This window comes from Scaptodrosophila lebanonensis, unplaced genomic scaffold (assembly GCF_003285725.1).
Source record: "Scaptodrosophila lebanonensis strain 11010-0011.00,11010-0021.00 unplaced genomic scaffold, SlebRS2 tig00000072-arrow-pilon, whole genome shotgun sequence".
NCBI lineage: Eukaryota > Metazoa > Arthropoda > Insecta > Diptera > Drosophilidae > Scaptodrosophila > Scaptodrosophila lebanonensis.
This window is the reverse complement of record NW_022060558.1, coordinates 3,554,878-3,576,060: the sequence shown is the minus strand read 5'-3', so window position 1 is coordinate 3,576,060 and position 21,183 is coordinate 3,554,878. Positions and strand designations below refer to the sequence as shown.

At 36.0% G+C, this 21,183-nt stretch overlaps 1 protein-coding gene across 4 annotated transcripts in view; it reads right to left on the bottom strand.

Moving 5' to 3' along the window:
* Positions 1–21,183, bottom strand: part of LOC115625525 (uncharacterized protein CG43427) — a 91,550-nt gene that overhangs the window by 65,798 nt on the left and 4,569 nt on the right. For all 4 annotated transcript variants that reach the window (XM_030520589.1, XM_030520590.1, XM_030520594.1 and 1 more), the window contains one exon: positions 7,529–7,586. The gene's annotated coding sequence lies outside the window, so the exon portion shown is untranslated. The remainder of the gene's footprint in view (positions 1–7,528; positions 7,587–21,183) is intronic.

The following is a 21,183-nucleotide window of genomic DNA, read 5'->3' as shown; positions in this document are numbered from 1 at the left end:
AAGTGACCAGTAGGTAGTATCTGTTTGCTGGCTGCTGACTCATCGTGCAGCAGACACCAGCCACAGCCAGTCGACAGACAAACTTGACAGGCAAATTATAGTTAACTTAACTGGGCTTATATACAAAATTAGGTATGCCTATACATACATGTGTGTAATGTTGCGCTTAAGTCGGTAGCTGTAGGAAATGACAGCTACCTTCCTGCCAGTTGGGAGAGTTGAGAGTTTTGCCACCATGTTGATAGACATATTTGGGTTATAAGCGTGTGTTCATGGCAGCTGTGATCAGGCCTTAGTGTCAAACTAAAGACCAGTCTTCGCAGCCGACTATGTGTCATTGTTGCATATATTAACTACCACAAACAATAAACACATTTAAATCGCGCACAACGACGACGCCCACATTGCTGTGTTAACCACAATATATAAAAATAAAAAATAAAAAAACAAGTCAAAACAACAGCAAACCAAACTCAACATCATTATTATTAGCATCATTATCATTGGCTTGTGGTGTACCGAAATGAAAATATTCATTTTAATATGTCACTTTTATAGGTTAAGAAAATAAGATGCGCCATAAAAATTAGCAAATGATTATTTTTATAATTTAATTGAAATGCCAACAAGAAGCGCGAGGTCTGTAGAACAATACAAAGCTAAATGGGGGAAGAAACAAAAGACAACCAAAGACCCATGAGTCAAACAATTTATGCAAAACACAACAATTAACATGATAATCTCTCTTCTGAGGTTCTGAAATGAGTGAACCTTTTACATTTACACATAAATATTCTCGTGTATGCATTATTATTATGTTTTTTTTTTTTTGACACATCTTTTCGCCAATTTGAGACTTTGTTTGCCTGCGAAAGAGGTCTGTCTATATATACTCGTGCATATGTATTCACTAGACGCCAGGCCAGTTCGTTTTGTATGCGCAATCATGCGCATTATTCAGTTCATTCATACAATCATTCATGCGATTTTTTTGTTTTTTTGTTTTACTGTACGACCGTCTTTCTGTCTGTGCTGCTATATCGTATATCCAACTTGTGCTCATTGCCAAATTTGCTTTGTGATTTTTTCCCCTCCTTTTTTGCATTTGGGCTCCATTTGCAGTTCAGTGGCGCATGCGTTTAATAGCGTCGTTTTTATTGGTGTTGCTGTTGGTGTTGCTGTTGGTTTTTTGATCGCTTGCGGTTTTTCATTGTATTCAGATTATGCAGTTTCGCTGGAATACTCTACAACCGACTTCTGTTTGACGTGATTCTGTGTTTACATATCAGCTGTGAGAGCTATTACGGAATTAGCCGGAAAACGTTTTGAAGTCATTTTTCTAATATTGTGCTTTGGGGAAATATTAAATGTATCTAAACAATGTTGCATATTATATGGCAAGATCAACTAACTGGCGTTTATTTCATCGTAGCTTTGTTTCTGCTGCCTTTTCAGTTCATTTTTATGAATTTTTATTTATATTCATATTTATACTGAGACCAAGGAGTTCAAAATTTTTGGGAATTGTTCTAAGTACAGACGCTTCTAATACGTTTCTGCCCGTTTTGTCAAAATTTATTAAATCTTCTCTATCGCTTGGAGACTAGCAAAATGTTTTTAAATATTATACTATGATGACTATTTTAATTCACAGCTTTTAAGGATTTTTCAAAATATTTCATTAGAAATTTATTAAAAGCAATAACAAATCCCTAACAAATATATTTTATCAATCTTTTTAGAATATTATTCATATCTATTGATTGCTGAGCTCCTATTCAATTTATAACACTGTACTTATCAGTATTTTTGCATTTGTGCATTATAGAGCATTTGGGCAACTACTTACAACCGAAGACATCATATGTACTGGCTGAAAATTAAGCAATTTAGCCATCTGCGGTCATTATACATAAAGTGGTAAGATAACTGCGTCGCAGCCGCAGACTTGAAAAGAGGTAACCACAGTAAAATCTTCAGAGAGTGAGAAAATTTGAACAGAAACCTTGGCTTGTCAACTGGCATATGAATTTCATTTGGCAAGCCAAAAAGGCTGGATAATAAGTGACCCGAATTCAATGTGAGCCCCCCTCCCCACAATTGTCTGAGAAGCTTTAATTGTAATAAGAAATATGCGTTTTAAAGAATTATGAGAATGCCAAAACATTTACAATTTATATGCACACACAATAAGGCAGGTAGGCAGTCTTTTTCGTTCTTATCTAAGCAGTCAGATCACTCAGCACTTTCTTTCAATGTAACACAAGAAACGGCCCACATGAAATTCACGGGCTATAAAACAAGAAACTTACAAGACAAACAATTTTATGCAGCTTCTGGCACAAGTTGAACATTTCTCTTTCCCCATTTACCCACAAAACCAAACTATGCAAAGCTGGTACTTCAAGCTATCAACACATTACAAAGCCATTAGGCTTATATTAGACAAGAGCAGACAGAAAACAGCGCAGAATGCGTATTGCCCATCAGCGTGGGCTTTATATAAGCGACAACGCCCCTGCAAATCAACTACTAACCTCAATGAACTCGGCTGTGCACGAGTCTAGGACAGTGCAACAAACGTAATTACAAGCACTTGATGCCCAAGACTAAGCCAAGTTCGTTACAAGCTGCTACTGAGGGTTTCACAATGCGACCGCCAAGTGCTGGTGTTAGTGTTGGTGTGGGCTAGCCCAGGGAGAAACACAACAATGTAGAAAGAAGGCACACCAAAGGCAACCAAAATTTTTATTATTTTTCTTATAAGCGGGAGAGAGAAAAAAAAGATGCGTGGGAATTTACTTGAGAAATTTATGTTTATTATATATGAACAAAGTACAAAATAAAAAAGGTAAACAGAAAAAATGAAGCTGAAGCCGTGGCAGAAGCAGAGGCAGAAGCAGCAAATGAAGTTGAACATTTTTGCTACCGTTTGACCAGACAAGTGTGTGTAGAGTGGCATGAAGTGAAGTGGCTGTGGTGGTACTGGGTAAAGGTGTTAGGGCCAAGACGCAAAGTCATCAACGTGCTTGTGGTTGCCATTGGCAACATCGTCATCATCATCCCTGTCGGTCTGCCATTGACAATTGCTCGTCTGAGAAGGCATTCTCCAACTTAGCATGCACTTTGGCCTTAAGCAAAGGGCTTTATGCCCGCGCTGCTACCTAATCCCATTAAATTCTCCTGCTCTGACATGGCCGTGAAATACCATTTCATGCTCTATGCGGCAGGTACATACATATGTACATACACAAACTTCTACATGAATTTTTAATGTTTTAATTATGGATTTTCATAAGCGACCGCATTGCGTTACAAATGTCGGCCGTGAAAATGTTGCGTAATTGTTTGTTGATTGCTGTGACACGTTGCGTGGTCCCAAGCCGTTGCTACGCAATACAATAGAATTATTCTTGGGATAGGTAGGTGTAGGAATACGCATTAGAATTCTAAATAAAATGTCTCCGATTTTGTAGGATGGTACAGCTTGAACAATATCTAAAGTACATAACTGAATAACGTTCATACAAATTTTATTGATTTTTTAAGGCATTGTTGATGCTCGTGAATATTAATTAAGTAACCATAGACAGTAAAGATTCAATGTGTTCATCAAGAATTACACCTTTTAATTCCAAAATAATTGTAATATTAATTAAATCTCTATGGGTATTCTCGTTCGATACCATTTCGGACATATAGCTAAATTACAATTTACTCTTTACCGTAGCTTTGCCTCTAAGCCAACTCTTAATCCCTGTTAATCCCTGATTTGCTGGCCGGACCATACAGCTGACACTAATTTTGCTTTTCTTTTTTCATACTTGGAGCTTCTTTCAATTTCATAATTAATTATTGTTTTCACTTTACTTTCTTTCAGTGTATACATGCATATTTCCTCGTTAATAAACACTTTTATATTCCACAAAGATTATTAAAACCTTTTGCAAATTTTAAGTTTTTTTTCTAAACAACATTTATATACATATGTTCTACTGTTTTGGTTATTATATTATAAGCAAGAAGCTACAATAATTTTCATTTTACGATTGAAAGCTAAGTTCTTTTTTGTTCCTTCGTTTGTGAATTATTCACCACTCATTAAAACACTAACAACATGGTTCCACAAAGCTCCAATTAGAGCCCATAATTAACTGTTAAAAAACAATCCCAAATATGTACATACACGGGTTCAGATGTATGTAAGCCCCATAATACACGCACTCCACAATGTTGAGCGGGCTCTTCCGTTGCATGTTTTACAATCCGTTGGAAGAAGGAGGTGCGTACAAGCAACCTACAAACAAATTCTTGGAAACCAACACAATTCACAAACCTATTTACATACATACTTATGTATAAGCCTAGCTGGCAAAGTTTGTTCACGTTTCGGGCTTATTCCCTATATACTTGTACATACATATACTTGTATATAGTATTTTTTGCTTGACTTTGTGTTTTTCTATACACATTCTATGTATTCTGTGACAAACTTCTCTTTTCTTTACTTTTTCATTTTCGTTGCCCAGCTAGCCGTGTGATCCAAAACGCTCTAGGCCTTAAATGTCAAGCACAACACTGAGCCATCATTCTAAAACAAACAAAAGCTTTGAAACAAGTTTAAAAGCGGTATGGAAAGCAAAAAGAAATTGTTAACAAGCTGATGAGCAGCATTCAATGGCACCACAGATTTTGTATCTTTTATTATACTATACAAAAATACTTGTATATAGATAGTGACAAAATTATGATATGATGTGATGCTAGGGGTCTTTGCCTTAACTGTCCATCAAAGGCGGTGTTTATAAAACTTTTCGATTTGACTTGTTGCGTATTGTTGCCGATTTCTTAATCTTTATACCACATTTTTTTAACTCACTTGGCTTTCAAAACACGTGTCTTGTCACAAAACAAAACAACAACAACAACAATATAAAAATGCTGTTGCTTATTATGCATAACATAATTGTTATAATGCTCTGGCATAAAACTTATAGGGTTATCGCTGTGAAAATGTCTTATTATGCATAATTTCTAGACATTAAAATGCGCAACTCGTAAATCTATAGAAAGTCATAGAGCTGCTGAAGGTGGGCTTTAAGGCAATTGACAAACTGAACGTTTCTATAATGGCTATGTATGAATGGCATTTCATATGAGGTCGATGTGCTGATCAATGCATAAATATTTAACTCCTCGGGCCTCTTCAACTGTTTTCTATGATAACGGCAGTTGCTGCCATATATGTACTTCCTATCAAGAAGCAAACTTTGGTAATAAGATCCTAAGCTTGGAATTATTCTCATTACCGTAATAAGTATACACAGTCCCAGGCATATTGTAAGACCACACGCTTAAGATCCCAAAGAGGCGCCAACTTCCAACCAAAAAAGTCACTAGCGCCATAAATTCAGTTGTCGTTGTCCCAAATGTCCCAAGAAGAATACGAGAAAGACGGAAAATTGCCACGAAAAATGCACCGCTTCCCAATTTTCAGCTTCGTTTTCTACGTTTTTCTTGCCCATTTCCTAAGCATTGAATTCCTGTCTGCCAGGCGTTGCTACACACAAACATACATACATACATATATTTAGCTACATATAGCACAAATATCTTGTGTATAGTCATGCATATATGTATGTATTTATATAGCGCCTATTTTCTTCTAATTTCTTTCATTTCTACATGCCTTGCTCTATTTTTGTAGCGCATTTTTAGCGTTGTTTTCAACTAAACCAAAAAAAAAAACATACAAAAACAGAAAAGAAAAAAATCAAATTATAAGAATTTTATATATACATATATGTATATGTACAAGTATGTACATATGTATGTATAACTCAATTTTCATTAGAGCCGCAAGGCGTTCTTTGCTTTTCTTGTTGTTATTCTTGGTGTTGCCGGTGGCTGAACGGCTGCTGATTTTTATTTCAGTTTTATACTTATGTTCCATTTTTAGGCGCATAGTTTGGACTTTGTTTTGTTTGCTTGCTGAAGAAAAGACTAAAAGCGAGGCACGTCTGCCTCGTCTGACTTTGTGGACAAAAAAAAAGCAAAAAACATACAAATCAAACGGAAAAAGCATTTCCAAACTGCCCGCCAGCTAATCAGTCTGCATTTCATCCACTCTTAATTATGTTGTATCGAATTCTCCTCTCCTCTGGTCTCCCCTCATCAGACAACTAACATATACTGGAAGATGTTGCACTACTATTTATCATTTTATGCTCAAGTTGCTATAAATTATAATTCCTAAGGCGCTGAAATGGTCAAATTTTATGCACGTTGCGTGCACTTTGACTTCAAACCCCCCTGTTGCTAGCATTTTATGTTTGCTCTCCGGGGCGCAATGGGAACAACTGGGAGTCATAAAAAGGCAATACAAGCGCTTATTTATGGCACACATTGTCATTGTACGCATGTTATTGTGCGATTAGATCGCATTTGCATACAAAAATATTGAAAGTGCCTTGTGAATATATGTATACGATATTTTAGCTGAAGACGAAGTTCCAAATTCAAACACTTTGGAAGAGCAGCAAAATCAATGAAATTAAACTTCTATCCAAATTCCAGGGCACTTTATAGCGTTATGTTTTTCTGTTTTTATTCCCATCTTTATGTTTCCCGACTGTCAACAGACACAATACATTTCGCAATTAGAGATTTTGTTTTAGATTTGAAGCTAAACACGTTATTTTTCATCACTAAGTGATAACATCAATCAATCGTTCAGCTTTATTGTGTTTTGTTAGGTTTTATGTTTGTTTTGTTGTTCAATTGTGCTGATAAGTGAATAAAACCCACCTACTTGTTTTAAGATTTATCGAAAAGAGGAGACTCGGAGATGATCTCAAAAGGTGTAGATTTAACAATACATAACAGAAATCTTTCATTATCATCAATTCAAAGCGTAATTACACCTTCTTAAGCCGTAAAAGAAAACGAAATAAAGTTATTCTTTTGATTGAAACTTCTCCGAAATTATTATTGAAGTTAAGCAGGACTTGCTGTGAAATGTATCGAAAGAAGTACCGTTCAAGGCTCGAAGACTGCCTCAAAGGATGTAGATTTAACAATGCATAACTGAAATCTTTCATTAGCAGCAATTTAAAGGGTAATTGCAACTTATCCTTTTTATTCTATTATATTCTGAAACTAAGATTCAAGTTAAGCAGAACTTGCTCTGGCATTTTTTTTTTTAATTTCAATAATAACTGAAATCATTTCATGATCTTCAATTTAAAGTGTAACCCCAACTTTCTTTAGCCGTAAAGAAATCGAAATAACAAATACATACCACGATTAATGCAATTGTTTATGGCATTTTTAATAAATAAATGCAAAATAGTCATTAAAAAATCAAAATTGGCAGTAATCCCCAAAGGTGTGTTGGGGTGTGTTCGTTCGTACGTGAAATTCCAACTGCACATTAATGGCAATATTTATATGTTTATTATTAACACAAGAAATGGCAAACTAAAGAAATGCTTTTAAGTAAAACCCAAAACTTTTGCCACAGACTTACCATAAAAAGCTGTTAATCTTCGTGTTCCAATGGCAGCACTATAAAAAATTGGTTAAGCCTGCAAAAGAGAATAAAGTACAAAATGCATTAGATAAAGAGTTCCAGTTCAGTTTCTTCGAATCGTAAAAAAAGTCGTTAAAATATGACTATTTATTTATTGCTTTCACATGAAGTTTAAGTGTCATTTTAATCTGCCATAAAAGCGCAACATTTCAAAGTGTTTCTCGTGTATGCGGGTTAGAAAAAGTAAACAAGATAAAACCATTTTTCACTCAAAAGCGGGTCAGTTTTTCTGCCGTGGATACAAAGAGCATTTAGGCTTACTTTAAAGTGGGACAAGCGTAGACAACCATGACATAACTTTAACAAAAGAAATTAAACATTTTCTGAGTTACATTGCAGTGACGCAGGTAATTAGAAAATAATTTATATAAATTGAACCGATAGATAATTTAATCAATTTTAAATACAAGCACATAAACACCTCTATTTCTCTAGATGTTTGAGACCTGAATTTTTGGCATAAAATAGACCATTATTTTGGCACTCAATATTTTTGAATTTTCCTCTCATAATAACTTTTACTCATTTAATTTGATTTAGTATTAAACTAAAAACTTCAGGGCAAAGTTTAAACGAAATGGCATGAACTTTAACTATTTTCCAACACTTAGTTGATTCTTGATATTTTCAGGACAAATAGTGAATTGAAATAAATCATATTAACACTGGGATAAGTTAAAAGTAGGTTAAAAATTCAACAAACAAAATTAACTAATTTCTTCTAATGCTATAGTTGAGCCCCAATATTTTAGTTTACATACTAAAGGCGTTTGCTTTTGGAAATCTGCTTATACAAAGGCAAAAACATTATCGATCTGCATATAAATCACTTACAATTTGCACACCACTTATGAGTATCCAATATTTTTAATTATGTACGAGCCGGTTCTATGTTTAGTCGCACGCCCTCGAGACGGCAAACACAGTCCTCGTAATTCAGCTTTCAGACACACTTTTCTTAACACTAATGCACGTCGTATTTTAATTTTTTTCGCGCAAGTGAAATTCCTCAGCCTCAGCCAGGCAGCACGCAGCATAAAAATAGTTTCAAATCTTGCTATTTTTCAATTTGACAGCCGAAAAAATAAACAAATAGCAGCAGCAGCAGAGGCAACAAATTAAACAAATATACGCAGTCAACACAGAAATATTTCGCTTAGAGAGCAAGCTAGCACCAAATCAATAATGATTAAACACATTCTTTTCTACGCTTAACAATTAAAATTGATGAGGCACAGTTGTAGGCAAGACTGTCGATTGTCAAATGATTGGGCCAACAAAACAAATAGGCGAAGAACTTCATCAAGTTTGCTGCCGTTGGCAAAATTTTGACAAATCTGCCCATTTTTTTCTCTCTGTGGGATCTACTCGTACAAGTATGTACAAAAATGCTTTTAGCCGGCAGCGAATGCGTGTGTGACTGTTGCTGTTTCAATTAAGAATGTTGATCCGTTTGGTGTGCAAAAATAAAATTTTATTGCCTGCATGGCGCCAAAGCATATTCACGCTCATCTCTTTGTATCTCACAGTTTCAATTAGGCAGCGGTTTTATTTTCATGACTCTGTTATCTGTTAGATGCGCCAAAAGTAAAATTGCTCAAGATTCATGCGTTTTTGCAATTTATTTCAATTGGCCGAGCAATAATAAAGCTAATAAATGTATAATTAAAACGAAAAATACAATTAAAGCACGCAAACTTGTTCAAATGGTGTGGCTTGAGTCTTAGGGGGAGCCCAGTCTCTTATAATTGCTATTGCCAGATCAAACGGCATATGAGAAAATAGCCACAATTTTCAAGAATTAGTCATCATTCAAAGGCCTCCTCCTTTGATCAAGCAAAGGGTTTGTTTTGTTTTGTTTTTTTGCCAATCTAATTGGTTAAAAGTTTCAACGAGCCATGCATAGGAAAACAAGAAATGGCAGTGTTTCGATTAAATGTAGAGAATGTTGAGGACCACACCCAAAAACAATTCAAAATTGTTACTATGCAAGTGCATATCTATATGTACCCACTTGTATAATGTGAAGGTGCTTAGTATTATTTTATTGAGGATATCGTACACCTCCCCTTCTCTCAAAGTCGTACAAAATAAATAAACGTTGGTACTGCACCGATGTCAATTAAACTGAATACCACATAGCACATAGTTAGACACAAGTAAAAACTCCTACCTACACGGTAGCTTTACAAAATAAGAAAACTTTATAAGATATGTGATAAAATAAATATATCTGTGTATGGCTACGAAAATATATATATTTATTTATAAGAAGGTGAACTTTTTAAAAGATTTTGAATTTATATTGTATGATTTTCAAGCATACTACATTCAGTATCGTCTTTTATTCATAAAATGTTATGACATTTTTCGAATGAAAGTGCATTTAATTATCGCATGATCGATTTAAAAACAAACAAAATATGAACATCGTATGTTCTATTTATCAAAAAAGAAAATGCGGAAGTTCAAACTTGCACTTTTTACAGACAGCTGCAAATTGTCACGCATGCGCAGTAAACAAAGCTCAGAGCTTTTTTTACACATCGAAGAATCAACAAACTGTGTTTACTATCCATTTCCCCAATTTATTGCGTTCTAAACACTTTCCACATCCAAAAAAATATAATTCCAAATTAAAAATATTGCCAAAAAAAAAGGCAGAGACCATTGTTATGCACCGCTTTAACTTTCTACCACTAACCCAGTTAAGTTGTTCAATGACAGAGTAAAAAGACAGACAGACAGACGCACGTACATAATAAACTGACGCCTGGCCTATGCCGATGACTGGGTCGTTCTTTATGGTGTATAGTGTATGGCATATGGTATATGGGCATATGGTCACGCGGCTTTAACTTTGCTTGGCTTGCTGCCTGGCTTTCTTTAGCAACGAGAGTAACGACAACAACAATAAGAACAACAACCGCTGTGCATTCAATAAGAAACGTTCATCAAAAATACATAAAGCCCCGTCGCTGCATTTCACCAGAAATATGCCCAGGCTAAAGAATGGCCATAGAATCGGTTAGACACATATGAATGAGCCATGTACAATGTGTCAGGCTAAATGAAAAGTTAATCAAAATGTTGACAATACGCGACAGCGGGCTTACAAATCGAAAGGCACTTGGAAAAACACGCCCCACTGCCTACACAAGAAGTTAAGTTAAAAGTAAGCAAAGCAACAATTGCTAGTCAAAGAATAGCGCACAGCGAGGTGCGTGACAAAATTACTAATTATTGTATAAATAAACAAACAGCTGGACAACGACAACAAAATATGACAAGTTGAAAGTTTTTTACAAAATACCCGGCACAAAAATGTAAAAATAAAAACATCATAAAGACAAACACAAACAAATTTATATTATGATGCCAGAAGAGAAAAATAACAAAAACTTACAATGTCAAGTGCATTTGGATTCTAATACGAATAGCTTCGAGTCTGGGAGAGCAGACATTACTTTTTTTTAATGCTTCTTAATTTTGATAACATTTTTGCATTACTCATAAACTAATGAAATGCTTTTCGGACTGTTGAAAATACCCGTGAACCTATTATATATACATATTAGATAAAAGTAGAACTGATAGCTAATCATTTATGTGTGTGGGTGCATTATGGAAAAGTTTCCTTAAAAAATCCCCTTTCCATTGTAATCAATACTGAGAACGATTAAGTAAAAAGCTTCAAAACTGATTATTTAAGGACTGTAGTAGTAGTAGTTACCAATATGTATGCTTAAGGCATTAAACTCTAACGAACTCTAACAGACCTATACATATTTCATAATTACCAAGAGTCCAAAATTAAGTAGATAATTTGGATTATATCTGCTACACTTTTATGTTGCCTTAACTTTTCTCCTCCCTGCAGACCAAAAAACATATTTACTATTTATCTTATGTAGATCCACAACTTAATAAGCCTTTGACCATTCAATTTCTAATTCGATCACAATGAACTTCCTTACGTAAGTACCACAAGGCCTAACTAAAATTTGAATTCTTATTTGCAAAAAATAATAAACAAATAATATTAGAATTCAAGAATTTACTAAACAGAAATTAATAGGTAAGAGAAACTTGAAAACGTACAAGAGAAGCTGTTCATGAAGAACAGCTAAAAACTTGTGGGAAAAACCATTGTAATCTCACAATAGAGCATTAGAGATCTTACACGACATAGTCAGTTGTGTATATATTAAGGAGCCGATTCAAATAGTTTCTCGTTTATATAGTCGTATAAAAAGCTAAACATTTCAGACATCCTAAACGGGCAGATGAATCTAAATCTTTGACTATTAGCGTGTGGATAATACATATAAAGGCCTATTGTACAGATAGCCAATTAGAAAGGTTATTAAGCAGAAGCATGCTGTAGTAATAGAGCATCAAGAAATCCATACAGGTTATAAAACCATTCTGCCTGTTATAAAGATAAGGGGTCATTTTAAAAATTGAGTTCACAAAACGCAACCCCAATACCATTTAACTCTTTCGATCCAATCAAATAATAGTATCGTATCTTATACTCAGTACAATTAGAATAACTTCAAGCCTTATTTCCTTTTTTATACCCTAATCGAAATATTAATCCCTCAGTTTAGAATGGTGCATCGACTACTACTACTACTATCCACCGTCATTAAATTTGCGCCTAGAGGCAGATCCCAGACTTACTAAGTAACACAAAAGTACTAACAGATGATTAGGACGACTTTATACGCTTAACATACTGCTATTGTTATTGATAGAAATATTATTGCATATACATTTACTTATCACCTTACACATAACTATGTCAAGCTTATTTCGCCAGACAAAAAAAAAATAGTGTCGCTAAAACAGATCAAAGGCAATAAAGTGATAAGCCAGCGTCTACTATACTCTGCCACACACAGGTCTTATAAATAGTAGCTCGTTGATGCCTTGCAGTCATTTGCTGCTGACCAAGCGGAAATTGGCTATTAGCTTACAAGGGAGACTGAAACCCAAGGGCTCCAAGCTGGCTGGTCACGCCAGCTGTTGCGCAGTGTAACGAACTTTGACGACTGTGTTGCTGATCGACAGTGTTGAGCAATGCTAAACAGAGACGCGTGTGGAAAAATGCAGATAAACAAACAATATTAAATGACAGAAAACAACAAACGAGACGAAGGGGCAGTCAGGCAAACATCAACAACAACAACAACAACAGCAACTACTAATGGGGGAGCACAAGCCGCTCTGATCAATGGCTGTTCATTCAATTTAGTGAGCAAAGCATAAACTGATTGTGATCGAATGCTCTCCGCTTGGATGCTGCATTTACAGCCATGGCTAAGAGACGAAGGGAGAAGGGGGGAGACTGGGGGAACTGGGCGGATGCATATTGCAGGCAGCGTGCAGTGAACTTCAGCGACGTTGACGACGACGACGTCTAAAGGCCAACAAACGCACGCACACTAACAGGAGAACGCATATGGTCAACAGTGTCGGGCCAACTAATAACAAACAACCGGCTTTTTACACACATACATACATATGTACATGTACATACATACACACGTAGGTATGTATACACATGCACATAAAGACTTTGTTTACTTTGGGGCAGGCACGAATGTGAGACGAGGCAACAAAATTGTTGCCACAAAACTTGCTGCGTCCCATTGTTGTTGTTGCAGTTGCAGTTGCTGCCGCTATTGGTGTTGCAGTTGCTGTTGTTGTCGATGTTGTTGTTGTCTCTGTTGCTGTTGGGCATGCGCATAAGTCACTCACTCTCCTCACATTCTGCTGTTCAAAGCAAATTGCAAAAATTCCAACGCTCCAGCAACATCAACAACATCTGTCGTCACTTTGCGTCTGTCTGCCTCAGCAACAGCAACAACAAAACACACGAGGAAAATGAATAAACACTTTACAACACTGACAATTGCATGCCAAGCCTCCTCCTCTGAGGTGAAGGCCGCCAACAAAGTTGCACTTCAAGACATTTTCTTCGGCTTTCCTCGCAGCCCAAGCTTTTCAGTTGAGCTGCAGTTGGCCCCATCGGCCATCATCAAATTTGAGTGTCTTGGCTCCGCCGTCGGCTGCTGCAGCTGACGTCGCAGTCAACGCTCTTGTCGCCGCTGGCTGCGCTGCTGCTCTTGGGCGTAACGAATTCGCAATAATGCGCATTTTATTAGATTTTCCTCGCGCCCAGCTCAACCGCAACTGCATTTTCCGGCCCAACACGATTTCATTTAAGTTTTTCAACTTTTTCAACAAATTGCCCTTTGTGTGAGTGTGTGTGTGTGAGGCGCAGGAAGGAAATGTTTGGCATAGACCAAAGGTGTTGCCTAGGGTTGTCAGGTTTTACAAATCGCGTTGCCTCTAGCCCTATTTTCTAGGAGAGTGTGTGTGTGGCTTTTGCATACAAAGTGTTGCAATTTACACATTAGATTGTATAAATGTTTTGGGTCAAACATTAGCAAAATTCAACACAGACTATAGATTTTATTTGAGTGCTGTTGTTTCTACAATGAGGATCTGCTGTGTTCCAGGTCACTCTGATGTGTCAGGAAACGAAGGCTAGCACGTGTGGCCCAAAACTATACTGCGGGTTTATCTGCTCGTTATTCAAGCCATTGAGATGATCAAAAAGAGCTCTCCTCTCCCCCAAAAAAGGTCGCAGCGCCTGTTCCGTTCGCTTCCCACTAAATTGTAATAAGAAAAGTATCATGGAACTATAAGCAAATGATTGGTACACTTCATCGATTATAAAATCAAATATCTCAATAATATTTTTCACGGATTGTAGTTTGTAGTAGTAGTTTTCATGTAGTTTTCAGGGATAATGTTGAAATTAGAGAATGGCGTTTAACTAACAAATAGACAGCAAAATTTGATGTTTTCCGCATTCAAAAATAACATTTCCTTCCTTTGCAAAATTGACTTTTACAAAAACTACACTCTACTTAAACTGCAGCTATAAGGATTTCAACACTCTTCCTTACTGCATTGCTGCAACGTAGACAAATATACCCTATATAGAGGCATATATACGTGTACATACTATACATATGCACAAATGTCGATTGCAACAGTAAATTCGTTGCTCTACTGCTCTCTTATTGCTCAGGCTTTAACCTACAGCTGCCAACAATAACAAAAACAACAAACGTAAAGTCTTTCAATTAGACCAGCGTAGGCTTATCAAACTTCAATAGCCTCCGGCAGCTGTAGCCCCCATAACTTGTCTCACAGTTTCCATTGCACATCCATATGGCAAACAATTCAAAGCCATTTATTTTATTTATTGTTGTTTGTTTGCTGTTATAGGTGTTGTTGTTGCCGCTTTTCGCTTTTTTCCCGCTGAAAAACGAGCTTTGCACAAATAAAAGTGAAATTTTTCACAGGAGAAAATTGTGCAAAAATAAATGCCGCGCATTTTTCTTTTGCCACTAAAAAAAAATACAGTAAATACATGCAACCACACATGTACGTACGAGTACTATAGTATGCATATATTATTAAAACTAAAATAAAATTCAAAAATTATAAATGTATTTGCGTTGCGCATTTTTCAACTTAAACGAATGTGCGTCTGTTTTGCGCAATACACCGATTTCTGTGGGTCTATGTGCGGGTAATATGAGCCCAAAGGTTTTGGTTTTGTCATAAGCAGATCGGTCAATGTAGCTAATGTAAAACGACCCCATTTATCAAAAATCGTAAAATAAAAACTCTGAAATTAAAAAACCATACGACAGGCCTGAAAATTATGCGTTAATTAACTTGGCAGCGGGGCTGATAAAGCTTTTGTAGTTTTGAAGGTTGCGTAGATCTGGTTTTATATCGAGACTTTATTTTTCATTGTTTTTGTTAATCGACTTTGACATGTGACCCCTGGCTGACCTTCGACGCTGAAACACCAAAAACAATAACAGCAACAATTGCTCCCAACTGTAATTGGGGCCCGCAATGCAATCTCTAAAGGGCTGACCAAAAAAAAAAAACAAATCAATCACAATAATGCCTTTAAATTGCATTTAAAATTATTGGCTGCGAGCTCATGGGAGCTAATAAATTAAGCCAAAGTGCCTCTAAATAAACAAATTCTCAAGAAATACTGCCACAATGTACCCGCGGGTGTGCGTATAGAAACATCTATGTAGATAACAAGAGGAATGCGCGATAATAAAATTAAATTATTTACGCTTATCAAATGTTAAAAAAAACTTTAATTGATTTCGCGCAGCGACAAGCCAAATAATGATGAATTGAATTTGTTGTGCCCCTTTTTAAAAAATAAAACAACAATTAAATATGTGCGTTATACAGTATACCCTTGTAAAAGTGCTTTTTTTTTTGCCGGTCATTTAAAAATAAAAAAGTTTCTTATACAAAAAAGTTTAACCTTACACCCTGATCACTGTTCTAGCAACAATATGATATAGTAGTCTAATTTACTATAAATTCGAGTTGTAGCGCTAACGGTAAATTATATATCCGGTCGGTTTTGACATAAGAACTGCTTGGACATGTTCAAAATTTCAACTCGATTGCTTTGACACTAATTTGCTTAGAAACAACAAACATGGACATGGCTATATCGAATGGTCTCGCCAACCACTACCAAAAGTCGGGCCAAATGCACAATACTATGAAAATATACATACTTATATGTATCTGTATATTGCAACTTCAATAGCGCACTGCAGGCAGTGCTGAATAACGCCTCACTTTCAATTTAACACCTTTCTGTCGGTCGCTTGCTTTGTATGCTTGGTAAGCAAAAAACTTAATTGCTACAAAAAAGTAAACACCTATTTTTTATTCAATTCTTTTTTTAGACAACAGCTGGCAGATTGGGTGCGATGTGCCGCTAAGCAAATACTGTGATAATTGCTGATAAACTTCGCGCCGCTGATGACTAGGGGAAGTGCACTATATATGCATATATAGTACATATGTATGTATATACTACATAAGAATGCACACACACACACACACACACACAGATCTGTTGACTTTAATCAAATGACAGCCTACTATTGCGTCGTGACATTCTGTGGAAAGAGAATAGGGGAATCTGGACTGGACTCACCTTCTATTTGTCCCATTTAAATGTACACACATGTGTGTGTGTGTCTCTCCATTACACGATAAGATAGGTTGAAGGCCTAGGTATACTAGATTCTATTTGCAATGTGTCAGCTTGGACTAGAGAAATGTAACGGTAGCCAAGCGCCCCACATTTACAAATGTGCCAAACTATATTGTAGGTCTGATCTTTTTGAAGTATTGGTAAAGGCATTTATTTGAACTTTTAGTGGTTAGGAAGAAACCATATATGTACATAAATATATGTATATATAATCCAGCATCAATATAAAGAAATCAAATATTTATTTTTATTTAAAGCACCTTATAACAGAACAACTTGAATGAACAATGAATAATTGGGCCCTGTATTGAGGCACTATATTGGGTTTCAATACCGACATACATTTTAATACCTATTTACCACCTACATACCTTTATGTCTGTGTTTCTTCTCTTCTTTAAAAACAAATTTAGCACATATGTATATAAATTTTACTGAGGTACTTCAAGCGTCCTTGTTTTATGTATGTTAATTTCCTTTAATTTACAACATTTATTTAGCAACTTGGTTCGTATATTAATGTTAACTGAATATTTGTATCAGAATTTATATTTTATTTAATTCTTAGCAAATTAATTATATGTAAATGCAACGCTTGCTGTGTTATATAATAACTATATTTCGTGTTCACTAATATTCTTTAAATAATTTGGCAATCACTAAACAATGGGAAATTAATATGAAAAGCAAATAAGCCTTTGAATTACATTTGATCTTATAATTGCAATTGTTAAATGCGCCTGAATTTAATTTTCCGTAAAAGCCCTCTTACTTTCACTTTAAAGATAAACTTTGCCGTAACAGTTTTTCGCTACTTCAGTATTCAGGAAGAACACACACGTACACACACCCACGTACTTAACCTCATTGCATGCAATAAATATTTAAAGCATTTTAGTTAATGGCTGAAACTTTGCGCCTATCACGAAAAACACAACTTGACGCGTTCAATTCCCAGAAAATACTGGCAACAAATTTTCAACAGGAAAGTACTCAGCCAACTGATAAGCCACCCCTGGCTCACTCCGCCCTTACCTCCCACCATCCTTTTCGCCCTGTTGTCGGCAATATACACTGAGAAGAAGAAAAAACACCAACACAACTGCACGAACAGTCATTTCTGCATACTATATTAATACATACACACACATACATTTATAAATATTTTATGTTAGTTTTAAAAGTTCATATGTGCATGGGCTTTATATATTTATGCTTTTATGTGCAAAAAGGAGTTTGTTGCACATACAATCTTACATATACAAACGTGTGTATATACATTTTGTTAAATAGGTCAGGCAGCTTTTAGCCGACAACGAATATGACGAAGAGAAGCTTCAATAAAAGGCAGCAAAAAACTTCGCACAGTTGTTGTTAATGTTGTTGTTGCCTGCACTCGTTTTTATCCTTCGGCATAGCTAAACATGAACAGCTGTTGCATTTTCGCTGTTACAAACTTAACAGAATGCTGTACGAAGCTTAACCCGTGCTCGACAAGAATTTTTATTGAAAGCAACTGGGTTGCTTATTTTTTCACCCTTTTTGTAAATTAGCAACTGTTTCATAATACATTTGTAATGTCTAATTTGTTTCTTTTTTATATAAATATTTTATGTTTTATATGATTAATTGATGTCAAGTATGTATGTATGTATGTAAGGTTGTTAATGGAAGCCATTATTTTATATACCTTAGTTATTCCTTTAATTTCTGAAAGTCGAAATGTAGTTTACAAAAAATGTCAACAGTTGCAATATATACGTTAACAGGACGCTGTTAGTGACTTAACCGAGACTGTGAAGACCTAACAGAACGATGTTAAACAACTGTTTACACTCTTGTGTACATACATACATAACATACGTATGTATGTTAGCATACCATTAACATTTTATGTCGGTCAAAATTTTGTGCACATGGGAATCATTTTCAATACATTTGTGCTTTTTGTGTGTATCGCAGTTTATGTTGTAGACAGCCGGGGTAATTAAATTGGCTTTTGCACTTGAGATAGGTCAACAAAGCCGTATATAAGTAGTATACGTACTGGCAGCCTCTTATTGATAGCCATTTAATTGTGCCTGCCTAGGCAAATTTTCTTTATGGCAATAGATTTGAACTTGCTTGCTTTTAATTAAAATAAGCAATTTCTGGAAAAGTTTACTTACTATACAGCCTAAGCCTAGATCCCAGGCGTGTGTCAATTTTCACTCAACAACAGCAACAGCTAAAGCAACAACAACAACAAAAACGTGTATTAATTTAAACAGTGGCCCAAGCAAAGCTGATTACAAATCAACAGCGCAACTCATTAAAATCGAACAAATTTCCCAGAGCAAAGATCGAAGCTAAAAAACACAAAAAATTGAACATTAAGTCGAGCTTTGAACTAATCGCGCTTTAATGATAAGCAGCAGGCGTACCTCAATTTTGTTGTTGTTGCTGCTGCTTTTTGCCTTTTAATTATAAAGTAAAATTCAAGAAAAACGACGAACTAATAAATACGGGTCGACTCAGACGCCAGTAGCTCCCTTACCAATGAACAACAAAAATACAAACAAAAAAAAAATGAATCTCGATAAGCCTCGAACTCAAGGAAAGGGAAACCCAAAGACAAAAATCTTAACCAAATTGTGCGCATTAAATCAAATAGAAAACTCCTAATGACAGTTTGTCCGCCACTTGCTATCTCCTTCACACATACCAGCTGGCAAACGTCGGCATTATAGGCCAAGTTAACACGACATGAACGAAAAAAAAAACAGAAAGAAAGAAAATCACCCCCCGTCGGCATTTCCGCTCATGTTCATTCACACAAAACACACGCAGCAGTGCGCCCAGAGAAGAAAAATAGTGAAAAACATGAAAAATCAGAGGAGATAGAGACGACAAGGAGGGCGACACAACTAATCCAAGCAAGTGCATTTTCCAGTCTACCAGTCGGCGGCGGCCTGCGTTTTTCTTTGCGTGCGTGTGAAAAATGAAAATGGTTAAAATTACAGGTAAGTTAATAAGCGAACGAGAGAACGGACAACCGACCGAATGAGCGAGCGGGCAGGTTGCATATGAAACAAAAGCATTTCACTAAATACCCGGCATTGTTGTCCAAACCGAGCATCGAGTGTGGCGACAGAGCACAGTGGTACGAAATTCTTCTTCGCAGTTCTTCTTCGGTTTTCGTAATGTTTTGAAAATTGCAAAGTCCTCATAACGTGCAATATTTAATTCACCATCGCCAAAAAGCAATACAAGTAGTTCTAAATACGACAGTTGCGCTCAAATTTTTTTTATGTGTCGTGCATATTGCTCTTAATGTGTTTCTATATTTAAAATCTATAGTACAAAACAAAGCCAAGTTAGGTTTTCTCGGATATTGCAGATTTTCTAAAAAACCATAAAAGTTAAGCTTCAATTAAAATATTAAATATCCTGCCTCCCTAAGTTTAAAACCAGATCAGACCACAGAGAGAGCCACATTCTTTTCGTAAGCAAAAATAAAAAATTAATTTCGTATCGCTATTTGATAGTGGTTTCAAAGAATTCGAAGGGAAATAGTCGCAATTTGTTGCGAAAATGTTATCTTAGATTCGTAATCAGTAAGGCAAAATATTCATATCTGAAATTTTTTGTTTATCACCTGAAGCAACAACACTAATCTGCGAACACAATCTTAGATGAACAAATTTGCAGCTTTATTGGCTTGCACTCAAATTGAAGGTGTTGTGACATGCCTGTCGGTTTGAAACATTTTCATTTCATAATACTTAGATACCATATTGCATAAAATGACAGGAGAATTATGGAGTTTTTAGATGCTTTCATACTTATGTCTTATGGCCAATGGCCTTACGCTGGAAAATATTGGACGAAAACTTTGTTTCCGTTTGTAGACAGATTGTCAATAGAAGCCACTGTGCGACGGTGGCAGCGGCGGAGGGCGACGATTGCACCGCTGTTGGTTGCAAGTCTGGCAAACGGCAAAATAAAACAATTCGTTTCATGCTACGCCACATGGTCGAGAGTTGAGAGGCGAGACTTCAGGTCCGCTTCGAGCTCTACTCGTTCCATGTCGCGTCTGCCGCCTTGCAACCTAAAAGTTGTTCTAGACAATGAACATTTTGTAATTGCACAAGTGTCACACTTGTGTTGGTGGTTGATTGTACAGGTTGCCGGCACAGGTAGGGTTCGGCCTTTAAGTGTGTGTGAGCCTGTTGGTGGCCGATAGCAAAAACAATAGCCATATGGGCAGCTGAGTTGAGTGTATTATGAAAATTCATTTCATTATGATTTGCTGGCACACTGGTCAAAAAGTTGCGATAATTCACTAACAATGAAAAAGCATTGTCAGTGCACTAGCTTATCAACAGGTATTGTTTATGGAGCTATTTAAGTATTACGGTTACTATTATTTTAGTATTTAAACAGCGATTGCAGAGTGCTAACCCTTGGAGGATTG